This window comes from Pipistrellus hanaki (genome assembly GCF_964339955.1).
Source record: "Pipistrellus hanaki genome assembly, chromosome: 11".
NCBI lineage: Eukaryota > Metazoa > Chordata > Mammalia > Chiroptera > Vespertilionidae > Pipistrellus > Pipistrellus hanaki.
The window spans coordinates 46,810,951-46,827,917 of NC_140513.1; the positions used below are offsets into that span (position 1 = coordinate 46,810,951).

Consider the following 16,967-nt stretch of genomic DNA (forward strand, 5'->3'; position numbering starts at 1 on the left):
TGAAAATCAACAAAAGAACAGTGTAAGTATACTTGACCTCATTGCCTAATGTCTATCAGGACTGCCGCGGCTGGTCGATTTCAAATTTGTGAAACTGACACTTAAAAATGTATAGAGCATCTTCAGCCCAGGTCCCCCAAGTGCTGACTAAACGGCAGCCCCAGCCTCAGATGCTCCTTCCATACAAACTTGCACAGCACTTACAGAGCGAGTTTAATCACGCCATCAATCTATGACCACATGTTCCTTAAAGTCATTCTGCTTCATTATTCTTTGAACCCTGCATTATGCAAATAACATTCTTTATCTGTTATTAATGTTCCCGCTTGTTAATCCCTGACATACACTGAAACATTGGGATCACATATGAATTTGCACAAATACCTCTTCTGCGTTTCACACTCTCTATGAAAAATCGCCGTTACACCACCCTAGTTTTAAAGAAGTTCTAAATAACGTTCTTAAAAAGCTCTTCAATCAATGTCTCTAGCAACAAAGCATGAGTAAATAGGTTTAAAAAGAGAAAACAAAAACTTAGGGGACTGCCTGCTTGAATTTTTTTAATGTCTCTCTAGGAAGGCTTTGCATGTGCCGTCCAAGGATAGCTCCTGAATATAAGAACAGTTAGACAGGCCCCTAGTGGCTTAGCAAATAGCAGCAGATGAGGGGATTCCAATTCTTAGTTCTCCACTTGGAGATGGGCTGGCTTTAAGTGAATGTCAATCTCAAAAGGCAAATCAAATCATTGTGCTTAATACTTTAAGCAGTTTTACTGTCATGGTTATCTACTGAGATACATACATATTAAGATGGATCATGGCATTTCATTACTTTAATAACTATAACTGCACTGGTCCAAGAGGAATGTGTTACATAACCTCCACAAAAAATAGTTAATTCATCCACCTCTTTACATGTCATTATAAAAGTACTATGTTACTCATGTGTGTGCGATATATATATTATATTAAAATATATTCAAGGGACACTTTTCCTCTTCGAACTTCATTCCTCTTATACCATTAGCACTGTGGGTTGTAAGAATAGATTATTTCTATGTAAAGTGCTCACTATTTAAAATGAAATATAGATGCAACCTGAATGCCACTTTTGCAACGGCAGAAATCAAAAGATATTTCCCAACAACAGCCGGTGATTAAACTCACGTTGGAGTGCACCTATTTTAAAAGACCTACAATTACTAGCACTGCTTAATCCTCATCCCGTTCCCTTTACAAAAGAGAAGTCCAGGCAGGCGCATTTACAGCTTTTAGCAATTTTTAACCGGACACAATCTGACAGCTGAATTCAAGAAACTGACCAGCTTGTCAATTTCACACTTTGAAAGTACAATAATAGCTGATAGCAAGAGGGTGAGTTTAAGAAATCTGTCACCGAATTGCTAGCTCGTGGAAAAGCAAAGCACAGGGACATAATTATGGGAGGTGGGAGGTAAGAAAATATCCTTTCCGCTGTCCATTTAGGACGTTTGATTCTAGAATTCGGACATCCAGCACTGAACATGTACGCCTTGTGCTATATCAATAACATGATCTCTCTCTGCACCATATACCAGAATGTTCCCAAAATAAGTACACTATCTACTAAGCACTGTCCTGGATATACTCCTATTACCGATGTAAGACTAGTTAAGTTGGAATAACCTATAAATATTCCTTTAAATCAGAACATTTCAAGTTTTTGGTACATCACCCTGGTTTTACTCCAGTTGACTGGTGAGTGTGTACACTCCGAAGCAAAGACAGAACAGCCAAACCGGGCAGAAGTCTCCGTGGTGGGACTAACTCCCCATAGGTGTGATTCAGGGTGGCTGGAGAGATCACACCCAACGGGAAGGTCCGCATCTGTGGACAGGGAAGTCCAGCAGCGGATCAGCCTCTCATCGCCAGCAGTTTCAGAGGAGAGGCTTTTAATGTGTGCTCCACGCTCCGGTAAGTTGCTGGCACTGTGTCTCTGGGCATGTCACCGAAATAAAATAAATAAACTTTAAGAGGAAAAACTGCAGGGGAGTGATCCCTGGGGAACGGATGCCTGAGTAGTAGATGGGTCTGGCAGATCCCTCCAAGAATTTGGGAAAACAGAGCAGACATGTAGCAAGTCCTGTGCCAGGAGGCGAGCTGGAACAATACAAGTGGGTCCGCGATGGTCCCGGTTTTGGAGAATGGAACTACTATTCGCCATCCTGGAGCAGCCAAAAATCACGAAAGCCCAGTTAATGAGAGCAGCCCGGCTCCCACTCCGCGCTCAGGACTGTTTGTTTAACCGCAAGATAACTGCCTGCACCTGATAATGCCTCTCCATGGAAATCAGCCTCGAAGATAAGCAAGTTTGCCTCCCTCCCTATCAAAGAGCTACAATCAATCCATGCAAACGCAAAGGAACCTTTGGGTTGTCCGTCCGCGGCTTTCTTTTAAACGCCATCCCCTACCTACAACTTGGACTTCTCACGACAAAGTCTGCGTTTCCCCTCCCCGCGGAACGCGGAACGGTGTGTGTAGGCACAGCAGATTCCCATCCTAGAGCTCAGGGCTTTGATTCTGCCATGAAAAAAAGGTCTCCCCAACAATCCCCCCTCCTCTATCTAAGGCAGCCGCCTCGACTTTGATTCCTGCTATGTCTCCTTCTCCCCACTAGTTCGGAGGAAAGAAAGAAGGAAAAATAAATAAAAAAGAAATCGCCCCCTCCACCTTCCCCAGCCCTCCTTCACACAGGCACCCCGGCCACAGGGGAAGGCATAGGTAACATCGATGCCCTGGCACAGGATCCCTGGCAGGGTCGGGGTGCCTCCCGCCGCTCCCCCATTTCCCCACCACGACGCCCACCCAGGAGGGAGCAGCGGGGGTCGCACACTTACACACACCCAAACCCCCTCATGGCATTGCTCCTCTCCCTGGGTCCGAGGGTTTCCAGCGAGAAGCAAACCGTGCCAGGAGGACCTCTGCCCGAGGAGGCTCTGAAGAGCAAAGTGTGTGCGCTCCGCTGCCGCCGGGGCGCCGGGCTCCGGGGCGCCGGAGTGTGAGCTCCGCGGGGAGACGCGGGGCGCGGGAGCCGGGAGCCCCGCGCGCAGAATGGGGGAAGCACAGGGGACCATGGGGGGGGGGGGGAGTACTGGGTCCGCTCGGGGGGCTCACCTGATCATGTTGGCTCCGGACAGCCGCCGCCACCGCCTCCCGCTTCGCCAGCAGCACTTTGCTCCAGCGCCTTCGCGCCCCGCCACGGCCGCCGCCTCCCTCCAGCGCCGGCTCAGCCCCGCGGAGCCCCCAGCCGCCGCCGCCGCCGCCGCCCGGCCCCCGCGCGGCCAGCCCAGTCCGGAGCGGGGAAGTGCCGGAGAGTCCGCGAGTGAGTCCGAAATCCCGAAATCCAGCATCCAGGAGAGCGCGTCCCCCGCCCTCCCTCCCTCCACCCCTACTCCCTCTCCTCCTCCTCCTCCTCCTCCTCCGCCTCCTCCGCCGCCTCCGCCTCCTCTGCCCGGGCCGTCCTCCTGGCTCTCCGGAGCCCGCGGCTTCCGCGGCGGCTGGTGTCTCCTCCTCCTCCTCCCGCTGCTCCTGCTTCTCCTGCTCCTCCCGCTGCTCCTGCGCGCCCCGCGCTCCTCCTCGGCCGCCGCCGCCGCCGCCGCCGGGAGTCTCCGCTCGCGCCCGCTGCTCCCTCCGCCCGCGCCTCGCCGCTCAGCTCGCGGCTGGGGGCTCCGGGGGTTCCGGGGGTCCGGAGCCGCGGCTCTTCTCCTCCTCCCCCTGCCTCTCTGTGCGCGCTTTCTTGCTGCTGCTTCTTTTTAAGAGGATTTTTTTTTTTTTTTTTTTTGCCCACAAATAGCAACTCGGCTGGCTGCCCCCCTCAGCGCCTCCCTCCCCTTCTCTGCTTCCCCCCAAAGTGAGGCGCACGCGAGAGGTAACCAGAAACTGAGGCTGGCTTTAGGCGGGAGGGGGGGCCGGGGAGGGGGGCGGGGAGAGGGAGCGAGGCAACGCCTCCCTGCAGACGGCTGGAGTGGATCCTGGAGGTGGGGTGGCCAGTCCAGCCCAGTCCCTGGACCCAGCGCGAACCTGGTGGCTGTGGTTGGAGGCCAGGTGGTGCGGGGTGTGTGTGTGTGTGGGGGGGGGGGGGGGATTCAATAAGAAAGCTTAGGAAAGTGATTGGGAAAGCTTCCCTCTTTGTTTCCTTTTCTCAAATCCTCAGGACGTGCTGGGGATCCCACGGAATTGGGAATCTGAATCGCGGGGCCCGGCGCTGGGGGGCTGTGCGCGCGCTGCCGTTGGGAGGGTGGGAGTGTGGGTGCGCCCGGGCGGGCAGAGCAGGGCCGCTGCGCCCGCGGGCGTATCCGAGTCTGGACCACTGACCCAGTGACAGGGCCTGAGAGCTGAGCTGGATGAAGGAGGGGCGGGCAGGCAGACTAGGCACAAGAGGCACAACTCATTCTCATTCATATTCTCATCTCTCTCTCTCTCTCTCTCTCTCTCTCTCTCTCTCTCTCTCTCTCTCTCTCTCTCTCTCTCTCCCTCCCTCCCTCCCTCCCTCCCTCCCTCCCTCCCTCTCTCTCTCTCTCTCTCTCTCTCTCTCTCTCTCTCTCTCTCTCTCTCTCTCTGGCTGACGTCACTCCCCAGCATCCATCCACCAGGCCAGAAAAGACCCTCTTTAACAAATTCACTCATCCCCTTCAGAGATGCACACCCAGGCGCTTCCTGCTCCGTGTCCTGGCGGAGGCAGGAACAATGATGCTGGCGGAGCCCCATTCACAGCAGTGAAGATACAAGGAGAGCAGGGTGGATGAGACACAGTTTGTGTCCACCCCACTCCACCCGGGCTGCTTCATTCATTCATTGGGGATGCTTGTAGGATCCACTTCAGAGTCAGAGAGTAAGAGGAAGTACTGAATCAACCTTCCTGTGATCTTCTTGCTTGGCTTCCATGCCACTTGCTTTTCTGATCTTGGAAATTCAGTGATTCCTGGCTTCTCAGAAGGACACCATGAAACCCTCTCTCTCTAGACAAGCACCCCGTGTTGGGGCCCCTGGCTTCATCCACAGAATCCTTTATCCACGGAACAGGCTGTGTGGGTTGTTAGCTAAGAAGTGATTTTAACCCTTGCTCCCAGGATGTCTCTAGCATGGGGACCAAGTCAGCAGCTAGCTGGGAACCTCCACTGGCGATTTGTTGGCCTACCAAAATGTTATTCTAAATGTGGTCAAAACGGTTAAGTAAAAGAGAGGCAGGGCCTCCAGCCACTTCCTTTACTCATTCTGTGCTCAGGTTAGGACACACACACACAATACTTGTTCCTGCAGGCTGGAGGGAGTGTGTGCAAGAGCAAAGGTAAGCAGACAGCCGCTGTAGATTCAGCCTCAGGAGCCTGCATCCTGGCCATTGTCTCCAGCTGCCCACTTGTTTCCACCATCTGCATGCTGTGTTCCTGAAGGCACTGAAGGATTCTCAGTGATTCTCTACCTGCTGCAGCTCCAAGAAGAAGTCATGTGCCGAAACCGGTTTGGCTCAATGGATAGAGCGTCGGCTTGGGGACGGAAAGGTCCTGGGTTTGATTCCGGTCAAGGGCATGTACCTTGGTTGCGGGCATATCCCCAGTAGGGGGTGTGCAAGAGGCAGCTGATCGATGACTCTCTCTCATCGATGTTTCTAACTATCTCTCTCCCTTCCTCTCTGTACAAAATCAATAAAATATATTTAGAAGAAAAAAAAAAGAAGTCATGTAGTTGTGTTTGTGTGTGTGTGTGTGTGTGTGTGTGAGTTTAATATATTTTATTGATATTTTAAAGAGAGGAAGGGAGAAGGATAGAGAGTTAGAAACATTGATGTGATGAGAGAGAAACATCAATCAGCTGCCTCCTGCACACCCCCTTGGATGTGCCCACAACCAAGGTGCATGCCCTTGACTAGAATCGAACCTGGGACCTTTCAGTCTGCAGGCCAACTCTCTATCCACTGAGCCGATCTTGTCAGGTGAAGTCACATAGTTTTGAAAGGACTCATGCTAAAGGAAGTTAGTTTTCCAGCAGTCTGAAGGGAGGTGAGGAGGATCATCTTGGGATGACGTTGCTTGTTCTTTTTATTTTTTTATGATTAGCCTTCTAGAGGAAACCAAGAAGAAATATATTCTTGTGCAGGATTCCAGTGCCAGGTTTACCCTTCGAACTTTCTCATGACACGAGGAACTGCATGGCTGAGCAGGTATGATGGATTCCTGCCCCCTGTGCCCTGAGGATAAATCAAGAAATCTGAACATCCACATAGGTGCTTCTCACTCAAGGTGTAATTTCTGATTTGGCGTTCTCGCTGATGCATCTTCCCCCATCAACTGGTGAGTCCCATTTTCCTCTTGCAAAAGCTGGATACTAGGGCCAGTGTTGCTCATTGGTCAAGCATCGACCTCTGAACCAGGATGTCACGGGTTGATTCCCAGTCAGGGCACATGCAGGCTCAATCCCCAATGTGAAACATGAACATGCCAGAGGCAGCCGATCAATGATTCTCTCTCATCATTGAGGTTTCTCTCTCTCTCCTTCTCCCTGCCTCTCTGAAATCAATAAAAATATATATTTTTTAAAAAGTTAGATACTAGGAAAACCAAAAAAAGTGTTTAAAGCCCTGGTATTCCTCTGCTATTGTCTTTGGTAAAGAGACACACATACCTCTGCCTAATTGAAGATCTGACCAAAACTGACCTTAAGAAGATGACAGCTGGGACAACTGAGAGCCATCTGGGAGCAGAGTCAAGGAACTACTCACACACACCCCTGGCAGCAAGTTAAACTAGCTAGAGAACTTAGTGATCATCATTACCAAGGTGAGTAACAAGCAGGTGGAAAGAAATCAGAGGAGGTGGAGGACAATACAGGTAAGTGACCTAAGACCCAACTTTCCTGGCACCTTGAGGTCATAGGTGTTTCCCACCTCACTAGAAGCAAACACCTGGAAGAAAGAACTAGAGGTGGAAGGAGATGGGTTAGAGTCTGAGCTATTATTATGCAAAAGAGGGGGGGATGTGGCTAAGGTAGAGAAGACTGGCAAACAGAGGATCTAAACCTCCTCTGCACCTCTGAGTGGTGGCGGGAGGGAGCCAGCATCAGGATGTGCATACATTAGTGTTCATTGGAGCAGGCTAGTAACCAACACCCTGTGATAATGGACTGTAACCCATGGGTTATATCATTTGGAGATTTAAAGTCGAAGAACATCAGAAGTGGGCTAGTCACCTGGTGAAATCACCTCATTTCACAGGTAAGGAAACCGAGTCCCTGAGAGTTTAAAGTGACCCGAAAGTTGGTGACAGAAGCAGAACAAAAACCCAGATGTCATGACCCATGTCCTCTCTATCCCCGCCTACCTTCCAGTTCTGGTTCACAGACGTTGTTTTTGTTTTTGTGTGCGTGTGTTTTCGATTTATCAATGAGCAGTGTATGCAGGATATTGTAAAACTATAACTGCTCATATGACGGAAAAAAAAGTGGGACTAGACGTTTTCTTAAGTTCCTTACCAGCCCTAACATTCTGTGATGAATAGCACACAGGAGCTTTTCCACGGCGCAACCCCCTCTAGTGCATAATTCAGCATATGATGAGTATGAGTCTATTTGGGAACCCATCCAAGAGAGTTAGTTCCTAGAAGTACTCGGAAGATCTTTCTCTCATCTATCACGGGGCATCCTAAAAAGACTAAAGATAATGACAATAATAGTACTCATGCGTTATACATGGATCTTGTACTCAACATCAGGCTGCCCCACTGTTTTCAAAAAGCACCTTTTGTGGGTGGGAAATCCAGTGGATTGTGAACCGTTTTTTAGGTGAATGGAATGAAAGCAGGAAAGAACGAAGAGTGCATTGTATATACTAAGTACTGTTAGTGATTAAACGGAAAATTTCCAAAGCCACCGACTCACCTCCGGTCCTAACGCCCACCCTGCTCTGTAAGTGTTCTCAGCTCCATTGCATCAGTCAGGAAACAGAAACAGAAAGGCTAAGTCCGTGGTCAGCAAACTGCGGCTCGTGAGCCACGTGTGGCTCTTTGGCCCCTTGAGTGTGGCTCTTCCACAAAAATACCACAGCCTGGGCGAGTCTATTTTGAAGAAGGGGCACTAGAAGTTTAAGTTTAAAAAATGTGACTCTCAAAAGAAATTTTAGTCACTGTATTGTTGATATTTGGCTCTGTCAACTAATGAGTTTGCCGACCACTGGGCTAGGTTATTTCGCGGAGCTGACACAGTGGCCGAGCCAGAATTTTGGACCTACATCTGTTTCACTTCAAATCCTGTGTTTTTACGTCTATTCTGACTATAAATTATTAACCAGAGCACTGGATAACTGTTGCTGAACATATTTCCTGTTGGAGGGCTAGAGTGGCTTGTATTCAATCCAGTTAAAATGGAGAAACACAACACAGGTTCGAATGCTGTGTTCTGGCGCTGAACTGAGCATCCGGGCCTCTTCTATAGGTGCCGGCATGCCTCACTAATTCGCTGCGAACTATGTAAGTGGAATAATAATTAATAGGTAATTATCCTCAAATAACTTAAATATCAATCTTTACATACGTGTTAAAAGGTTTGCTTGAGAGGGTTTTCCAAATGTAATTCATACAGCAATTTTCAGGAGCTCATCCCAAACACAGAACTGGTGAATGGCAAGGATAAACACACACACACACACACACACACACACACACACACAAAGCATATGAAGCAGTCCCTAAACTAAACAATATTTTGCTTTATATGGGAACAGAAGATATACACGTGTAAAGTAATTGGACTATCCCGCAATAATTCCACCCGCACTGTGGAGAAGGAAGCCAGTAAGTCGGGTGCCATGCTAATACATTGATTCAGATGGTCCTGTGCATGCCTCCAGCGGTAACATGGCAGATTTGGGTGCTGTCAATCCCCCTTCTTCAGATTTGAAAGCTCAAACTCAGAACTAGCAGGGGATTGAAATGAGCGTCCAATCCTGGTCTCTTTGCAAACAGGTGAGTTCCTAGCAGACAGTGAGGTGGCTAGAGATTTTGGGACGTTCTACGCAAACATTGACACTTCTCTCCGCTTGAAAGCAATGCCCTTTCTTTCTCTGCAGGGTAGCATTTCTTACTGCTGTCAGCAGCCCTGTGGTCTTAAAGGAGAGAAATCCACATCTTCCTCTAAAGGAAAGGCCCAGCAAAGCTAGGCCAAGCCCTCTCCCCTGACTGTTCAGTTTGGCTGCAGCATCTCGCCCTCACCTGCAGTGTGTAGAGGACGTTATGGTACGATGCTACTTTCCATCGGCTCTGCTGCTGCAGATTACAGCATGCGACTGTGACAAATGGATATTCCCATTAAATTCTTTAGTAGAGTGGGACATTCCATTAACCATTGGCACCATCCCAACCGAGTGAAACACTGGGTCATTTTTTTTTCCTTCTGAGCAAAAAGTAAGGGAGAAAACAAAGGATATTCTCTAATTACCTTTCCTATTTTTTTCTGTTGCATGCATTATGCTAGCCGTATATTACAATTATTTATAATTAATATATGACAAGCTGTCAGCTGAAATTTAACAGGTGATTTGTCAAGGCGTTCCATTAATTCATACATTAAGCAGTGGGATTTCAATACTTCCTAACAATAAAAGTGTGCTTTGGTTTTGTTATTTCAAATGTATTGTGTTGTAATTTAAATGTTTTAAAAATACAAGGATCTCTAACAGAAATGGGTACTTTGTTAGTGATGTAAGAAGTAAACACTTTTTTTTTTTTTGGCACGTTAGCTTTTAAATACTAATGTTTACACTGAGGAAATGAATGTCTTCATGTTTATTTTTAAGTTTTAAAACCTGTACGATTTTTATACATTTTTCAAACGATGTCTCTAGTACTAAAGGCAAAGCCGAACGGAGAGGAAAGTAATTGCAGTTACTTATGTCCCATTTAGTCTTTGTACCTTACACTAGAGAATTTTTTAAATGAATGAATATTTTAAAATACAGAAAAAGATTAAGAAGTCACCAGAACGCTAGTAATTAATCACTCAATAGAGGGGAAATCTACAGAGAACAAAAACTGATGAAGCAATCTCCATTTCGCAGAATGGCACAAGAATGGGGCACATGATGGAAATGAATCACGGGTATTTCTTGGGAGGGTTAACAAGATTCTTTAAAAGAGTAAAAGCTCGGACTCAATATCTAAAGAATGTTAATGTCATGAGACATAGCTAGAAATGAAGTTAAATTCCTATTTTATTATTGGTTCCACTGCCAAACAGAATTTCACAGTGGCTTCCCCTCCCCCACTCCACCCTTCACTTATCCACAGGGATACGATCCAAGATCCCCAGTGATGCCTGAAACCGCAGATAGTACTGAGCCCTGTATATACCATTGTACATATACAAGGTGTCCAAAAGATGTATACACACTTTAACGGCTGATAGCTCAGTTTTGAAAATGATTCGTATTTTTTAATGTTTTTATTGATGTTTTTAGAGAGAGCGGAAGGGAGTGGGATAGAGAGATAGAAATATCTGTGAAAGAGAAACATCCTCAGTCCGCTGCATCCTGTACACCCCCTACTAGGGCTGGTGCCACAACCGGGGCTTTGTCCTGACCAGGAATCTACCCTGAGTCAATGTTCAACCCCTGAGCCACACCAGCCAGGCAAGAGTTGTATTTTAATAAACACTGTCTTTATAATTATTTAAAGTTTGAGTATATTTTGGGGAGACATCCTCTATTTTCACTTTAAAGAAGCATTTTATGGCTTCTCTTTGGCATATCCAAATTGCCAGCATCTCTACTCTTACACTTTGGGGCCGTTATTAAGTCAAATAGGGGTCACTTTGAAAGCAAGCACTACGATGCCACAACAGTTGATCTGGTAGCTGAGATGGCTACTCAGTGATTAATGGCAGGGATATACGGAGTGGATACCCTGGACAAAGGGGTGATTCCTGCCCGGGGCAGGTCAGGGGAGGAAGGCGCAAGATTTCATCACAATACTCAGAATGGCATACAAATGTATGAATTGTTTACTTCTGGAATTTTCCATTCAATGTTTTTAGACCGCAGTTGACTGTGGGAAACTGAAACTGTGGAAAGCCACCTTGGATGAGGGAGGACTCCTGCATCTTTCAAGAGAATGAAAGAAAAGTAAAGCAGCATTTGCTTAGAATTTCATTTGCACCAAGGCTGACTCTTATCTCTCAAGACTAGGATATGCTGCAGGATGCTAATGACTCACAATTAACTACTGTGGAGAGTGCTGGATCTCCTTAGTGGAAGAATGTCCTCAAGATTCAAGGGTTAGGAAGAGAGAGCAGGGAAGAAAAGAACAGCGAATAGCCTTCTGTGTCCACCAACCAAGTTCTGTTTTCACATTTGTAGCAAGAAAGCCATGCGGAGTCATGAAATTATTTTTAAAGGGTCTTTCAAACAGCATCTGAGAAAAAGATTACCAGAAACTCAGAAGCAAAATGCCACAAGTTTTCACGTAACGGGGAGCCTAACCTTTCACAGGTGAGGACTGGAAGTGGCCAGTGGCAAACAGGTCCTTGTATTCTGGACCGGACCAGGATCTCACATACCAGATCTCACCTTGCTTTCCAGAAGCAGCAATGTCTCCACGTGTCCTGTGGATGCTTACACACACATTAAGAAATAGTTTTCCAAACTGTGAACACAGCAAAGACATTGCGAATACTATTCTTCAGCCACTTTTCAAACCTTTCACTGTATTTGTCTTATACTGCTATACCTATCTTATACTTCAGGTATATCACTTAACAATTTCTACTGGGTGTGCATGCTTAGTGTAATGTTTTCTCTCTGCTGTTTTAGAGCGGTTTTATGTCTGATTGCAGCCAAAAGCTCTCAACAGAGTGCTGTAAGCACTACAGGTAAGGGAATCTTTGAGGGAAGGGAAAGGAAGGATGGAGGTAGGAAAAGAGAAAGAGGACATAAATTGACTGTAAATTGCCCTTTTTATGTGAAATATCACTTTCTTTACAAAGATGTCTATAGTCTTCTTGGTAGAATAAATTTACCCTGCCTCTGGTCTCACATTCTTTTTTTTTTTTTTTTTTTTTACCTTCTTATACCCTATCCCTTGTTATTGTTTACAGGTGGGGCCAAAAGTAGGTTTACAGTTATGAGGACGTAAAACACGGTTTATTTTGGTATTATTTTGAATTTTTTATTGTATTTTCCATATGAACAACTTAAGCCTCGCTTGGCCCCATCCTATATACTGGCACCCTATTAAGCTCTGAGTATCTTCATACTCTGTATCTCAGCAAGTATAGAACCTGAAATGTAAGCAGATCTCAAAAAGATTTCTGTTGAGCCTTAGCTGGTTTGGCTCAGTGGATAGAGTGTCGGCCTGCAGATTCAAGGGTCCTGGGTTCGATTCTAGTCAAGGGCACATGCCTGGGTTGTGGGGTTAGTCCCCAGTAGTCCCTCTCATCATTGATATTTCTATCAATATCTCTTCCTCTCTGAAATCAATAAAAATGCATTTATAAAAATATTTCTGTTGAATGAATCAATGAGTGATAATATATGCTTAGATACCACCACCATAGCTAGTCAGATGTCACTGTAATATGCCCTCTTATTGGGCCTGTGCTGGGTCATAATTAGGGCTCACTAATTAAAACACAACAGACCGTCACAGACAAGAAACAATAAAATCTGAACAGGAGTAGATGGAATAGTAGCTCCACAGAATTCTTAGTGAAAAACTTTTGTGTTTTCCTACAAGATGTCTAAAGAATTGATCAATTAAGTAGGGAAAAAAATTCCTTCATACTTCTGACCGGTACTGAAGTTTCAGTTTTCACTAGGAACACACTAACTAAAATGGACATTTGTCTCTAACCGTTTTTTTCTTTATGACCATATATTACTCCATAGCATCCTGGTTTTTAAAATTCACTAGCCATGTCTCAAAAATTGCCAGTAACACTAAACAGGTCCAACAGAAATTTCAGGAAGCAGGACAAAACCTACGCTTCCCCATATGTATGCTTACCCAGGGGTCCTCAAACTTTTTTAAGTGGGGGCCAGATCACGGTCCCTCAGAGAGCTGGAGGGCCGGACTATATGAATTACTAATTCCTACTGTAACACCTCGGCTGCGCTCACTGCCCAAAAAACCTGGCGGGCCGGATCAGACTCCTCTGCGGGCCGCATGTGGCCCGCGGGCCGTAGTTTGAAGACCCCTGCTTTAAACAGTCTGTTCAAGTCAGTGCTTATTTTATAAACGTAGAAACACCATTCTTGCTGAGCTTCTTAAATCTGTTTCCAATTCTTTAATGTCATCTCTCTTTCTTCTTTTCTTGCTTCTGAAACCCCATCTTTTCAATACAGATGTCTCTACTCTTCTTCCTCCTAATACAACAGTACCTTTCATATATTCTTCTGCTCCCAATCTTTTTCTGATTGGCCTCAATGCATTCCTCACTGTGCTGCTCAATTAACTTTAATAAAGCACAAGTTTGATTACATAATCTCCTTACTCAAAAAACTCAGTAGTTTGTGATTACTGATCAAACCAAGTACAAATCTTCGACCAGCATTCAAAGTTCATCACAAGTGGAATGCTGCCTGAATCCATTTCGCCATCTTAAATTCCTACCTTTCCTACCAATAGCCTGAACTCCAGAATTGTCTGAACAAAACTGTACATTTTTCTTACTCAGCCAGAAACTTTTCTATGGTCAACTATTTGTTGAACTCCCACCCACCCCTTGAGGATCATCTCATCAAATAGTTGTGTGTTTTTTCTCCTGATTCTTCTACCCAGATATGAATACCACTTCCTTTGCAACCTATCGGTTTCTTCAAATCTCTTTCATGCTAAAATAAACATTCTGCTGAAATCAGATGAAAGATGACAGAAAGCACAAGATGTGTTCCCTGGCTAATTTTATTGGTATCGATCCACAGATTATAAATATGAGAATGCATGGGATGGAGTGCGGGGGAAATTGGGCAAACTTATGTGTAATCACACCTTGAAAGATTCCGTGCCATGTGACTACGTTTGGGAAGAGAACAAAGGAATTCCGAAGATTCTGTGTTAAGACCCATATGAGGAGCAACAGACAACAAAAGCTTTTAGCGATTTCTTTTTCCCAAACACAACTGTGCTCAGCATCCAGGAAAGGAGAGGAGTCAAATCAAGGCAGGCCGGAGGTTTTCCTCTGCCTTTCCCTTTGCCAAAAAGCCAGTGGTCAGAAGCCTAGAAGCAGTCCTGAAAATGACACCTGACACCCATGTCTTCACTTTCCCCTCCCTCTGAGGGAACTCCTGCCTGGTGCATCTCAGGCTCTAGCAGGGGTCTTCAAACTACAGCCCGGCCCGCGGGCCACATGCGGCCTGCAGAGGAGTCTGATCCGGCCCGCCAGGTTTTTTGGGCAGTGAGCGCAGCCGAGGTGGTACAGTAGGAATTAGTAGTTCATATAGTCCGGCCCTCCAGCTCTCTGAGGGACCGTGATCTGGCCCCCACTTTAAAAAGTTTGAGGACCCCTGCGGGTACCAAGTAGAGAGGTAAGAAGGAACAGGGTACCTGCATTAGTTTTCCTTTGTATTCCTGTTACCCATTCTCACACCCTCCCCCCAAAAGAAAAAAAAAAAAACTTTGGATGTCAGAAGTGCTCATTTCAGTCAGTTCTACCCTGGGTAAAGAAGAAATGAGAAATTAGAGCAAATGCTGAAAGCTATAATATTTTCCTGTGATTTAATCCTTCCTGTGCCATCTATAACACACCTGCCCTTTATTACAGTTATATTTATACTTGTTTTTCTCATTCCCTCCCTGTGCCTCTGCCAGAGGCCAGCTTCCAGAGAAACACCTATGATTCGAGACTATAAAATCTTTAAGGGAAACACTATGTGTGTATGTCCCAGGTATACCTGCAGAATGCCCTATGCAAAGAGTACGCTTATGCGGCACAAACACATAGCAATTTTCCCAGTTTAATATATTCTATTGTATTGTCCCCAGGGAGTATACTCGCATTTATCAGATCATGTGTCCAACATTGGACTGCTGGAACCTTAGAATGGTCATTCACAGCCCTGGAAGACCTCTCAAATGCCTGCCCAGGGCCCCTCATAGGAGCTGAACCGGTATCTTTTCGAATAGGGAATCTAGCATATTTTTTTACAAAGCTTCCCAAGCGATTCCAATGTTTAACTCAAGTGGAGTAGCCTTGCTTTACAGCTCACAGAAGCACAATTTGAAAGTCACTAGATTATTTCTAAAGTGTTTTTCCAGGTCTAGGATTCTTTGTGAAAGTGATTTTAGTTTATATGTGGGGGGAAAAAGGACCTTTGACTGATTCCATTTTTTTAAGTAGTACCTACAAATGAAATGCAGCCCACATTTCTATAGTAGGATATATATTTTTAGCATTTCTTTTTACTTGGTTTTCACGGATGCCCATTCATCCCCGGGCCCATTCAGTCAGGCCTCCACGGTGCATGAGGTATGTTAGCTATGCTCTCTTAAGTCATTCTAAGAATGTGTGCTGTGAGCGAGGCACACATATTAAGGAAAACCCTTTCATTCAAATACAACAGAAACATCCCCTAATGATTTTCGTTCCCTGCAGGACAATTACAAGAGGAAGCAATGCCATCAGACTAGCCTGAATTCCAGCCAGCCACTCCCTAAGAAATCTGTGATTAAGACAAAGAAAGAAAGATTGAACCCCTCTCCTTGGTAACAATTTGGAATGAAGTCTGGATGCCCATGTGTTATTTGCAGTGTTAAATCGGGAAGTACAAAACGACAACTTTTGGGGAGAGAAAGATGTTGCTCACAAAATGTTTGCTGAAGGAATTAACTTTCTTCTGAGGGAAGTATTCTTGGTGAACTCCAATAATAGAAAACTGGCAAGCATGCAACCTACCCAACTACAGAAGGCTTCTTTCCCTTCTCTCACAGCCCCTACCACATTAGCTAACAAACAGGAGGAACCCTATCGGTTAAACATTAGTTAAATATTAACACTTATGTGGCACTCTGCAGTTCACAGACAGCTTTAAGAGACATCTCTTTTAAGGCTCCTAAACATTTTGTGGATGATAAAAACACCCATTTTACAGACCCAGACCTTAGATACTGAGTATCGGAACCCCTGGGAGTCAGAATCTTTTCAAGCTTTCCAGGTAATTCTGAAAACTCCCTTGATAACAATTCAAATGTATTGATTTGTTGTATTGTTCCTAGGAAAATAACCCATGCAGCTGAGCAGGGTCTGGCATTTCTTAATAGGCTAGCTGCCTTTTACTAGGATATACCTTTTCTTTCTTTTATTCTTTTTTAAAAAATATATTTGTATTGATTTCAGAGAGGAAGGGAGAGGAAAAGAGAAATAAAAAACATCAATAATGCAAGAATCATCTATCAGCCGCCTCTGGCATGTCCCCTACTGGACTGGAGCCCACAACCAGGGCATCTGCCCTGACCAGGAATCAAACCATGACCTCCTGGTTCATAGGTTGACGCTCAACCACTGAGCCAGGCTGTCTGGGCTCTGCCAGTATTTTAAAGAGGGCAGGGGAGGGAGACTCACAGGTGGCACTATTTTGCCTAAACCTACAAGCTTTTCAATTCTGCTCTGCACAGCTGGCTTATTCCAACAGCTGTCTTCGCTTTGAAGGAAGTGCCGAGCTCCTGGCACTGGTGAGGAGGGCTTGACTCCTGCCCACTTTCCTTCTGGCTGTAAGGAAGGTCTTCGCTGCCTGTGGAGACCACGGCCTCCTTCCGCAGGCAGCAGCAATTACATGAATTTACCAGACACTGAAGTGAAGCCTGCAGCCTGCTGGGCCTCAGCATGCTCCTTGGGAGCCCACCAGTTCTGGCTGTGATGCTGGGGAGGGGCTCTGCCCCGCGCTGTGTGGATTGCTTTAACTTGGGGGGCGGGGGGGGGGGGGAAGAGAGTCAAAGAGACCCCTCTGTAAAATCT

General features: G+C 45.9%; 1 protein-coding gene across 20 annotated transcripts in view; it reads right to left on the reverse strand.

The window, feature by feature from the left end:
• The window catches only part of PTPRD (protein tyrosine phosphatase receptor type D), a 1,977,099-nt gene that overhangs the window by 477,053 nt on the left and 1,483,079 nt on the right, over positions 1-16,967 (reverse strand). For 19 of the 20 annotated variants that reach the window (XM_084898451.1, XM_084898446.1, XM_084898450.1 and 16 more), the window contains exon 1: positions 3,153-3,371. The exons of the other annotated variant lie outside the window; for it this stretch is intronic. The gene's annotated coding sequence lies outside the window, so the exon portion shown is untranslated. Of the gene's footprint in view, positions 1-3,152; positions 3,372-16,967 lie in introns of those variants that run through there. 20 annotated transcript variants of the gene reach the window in all.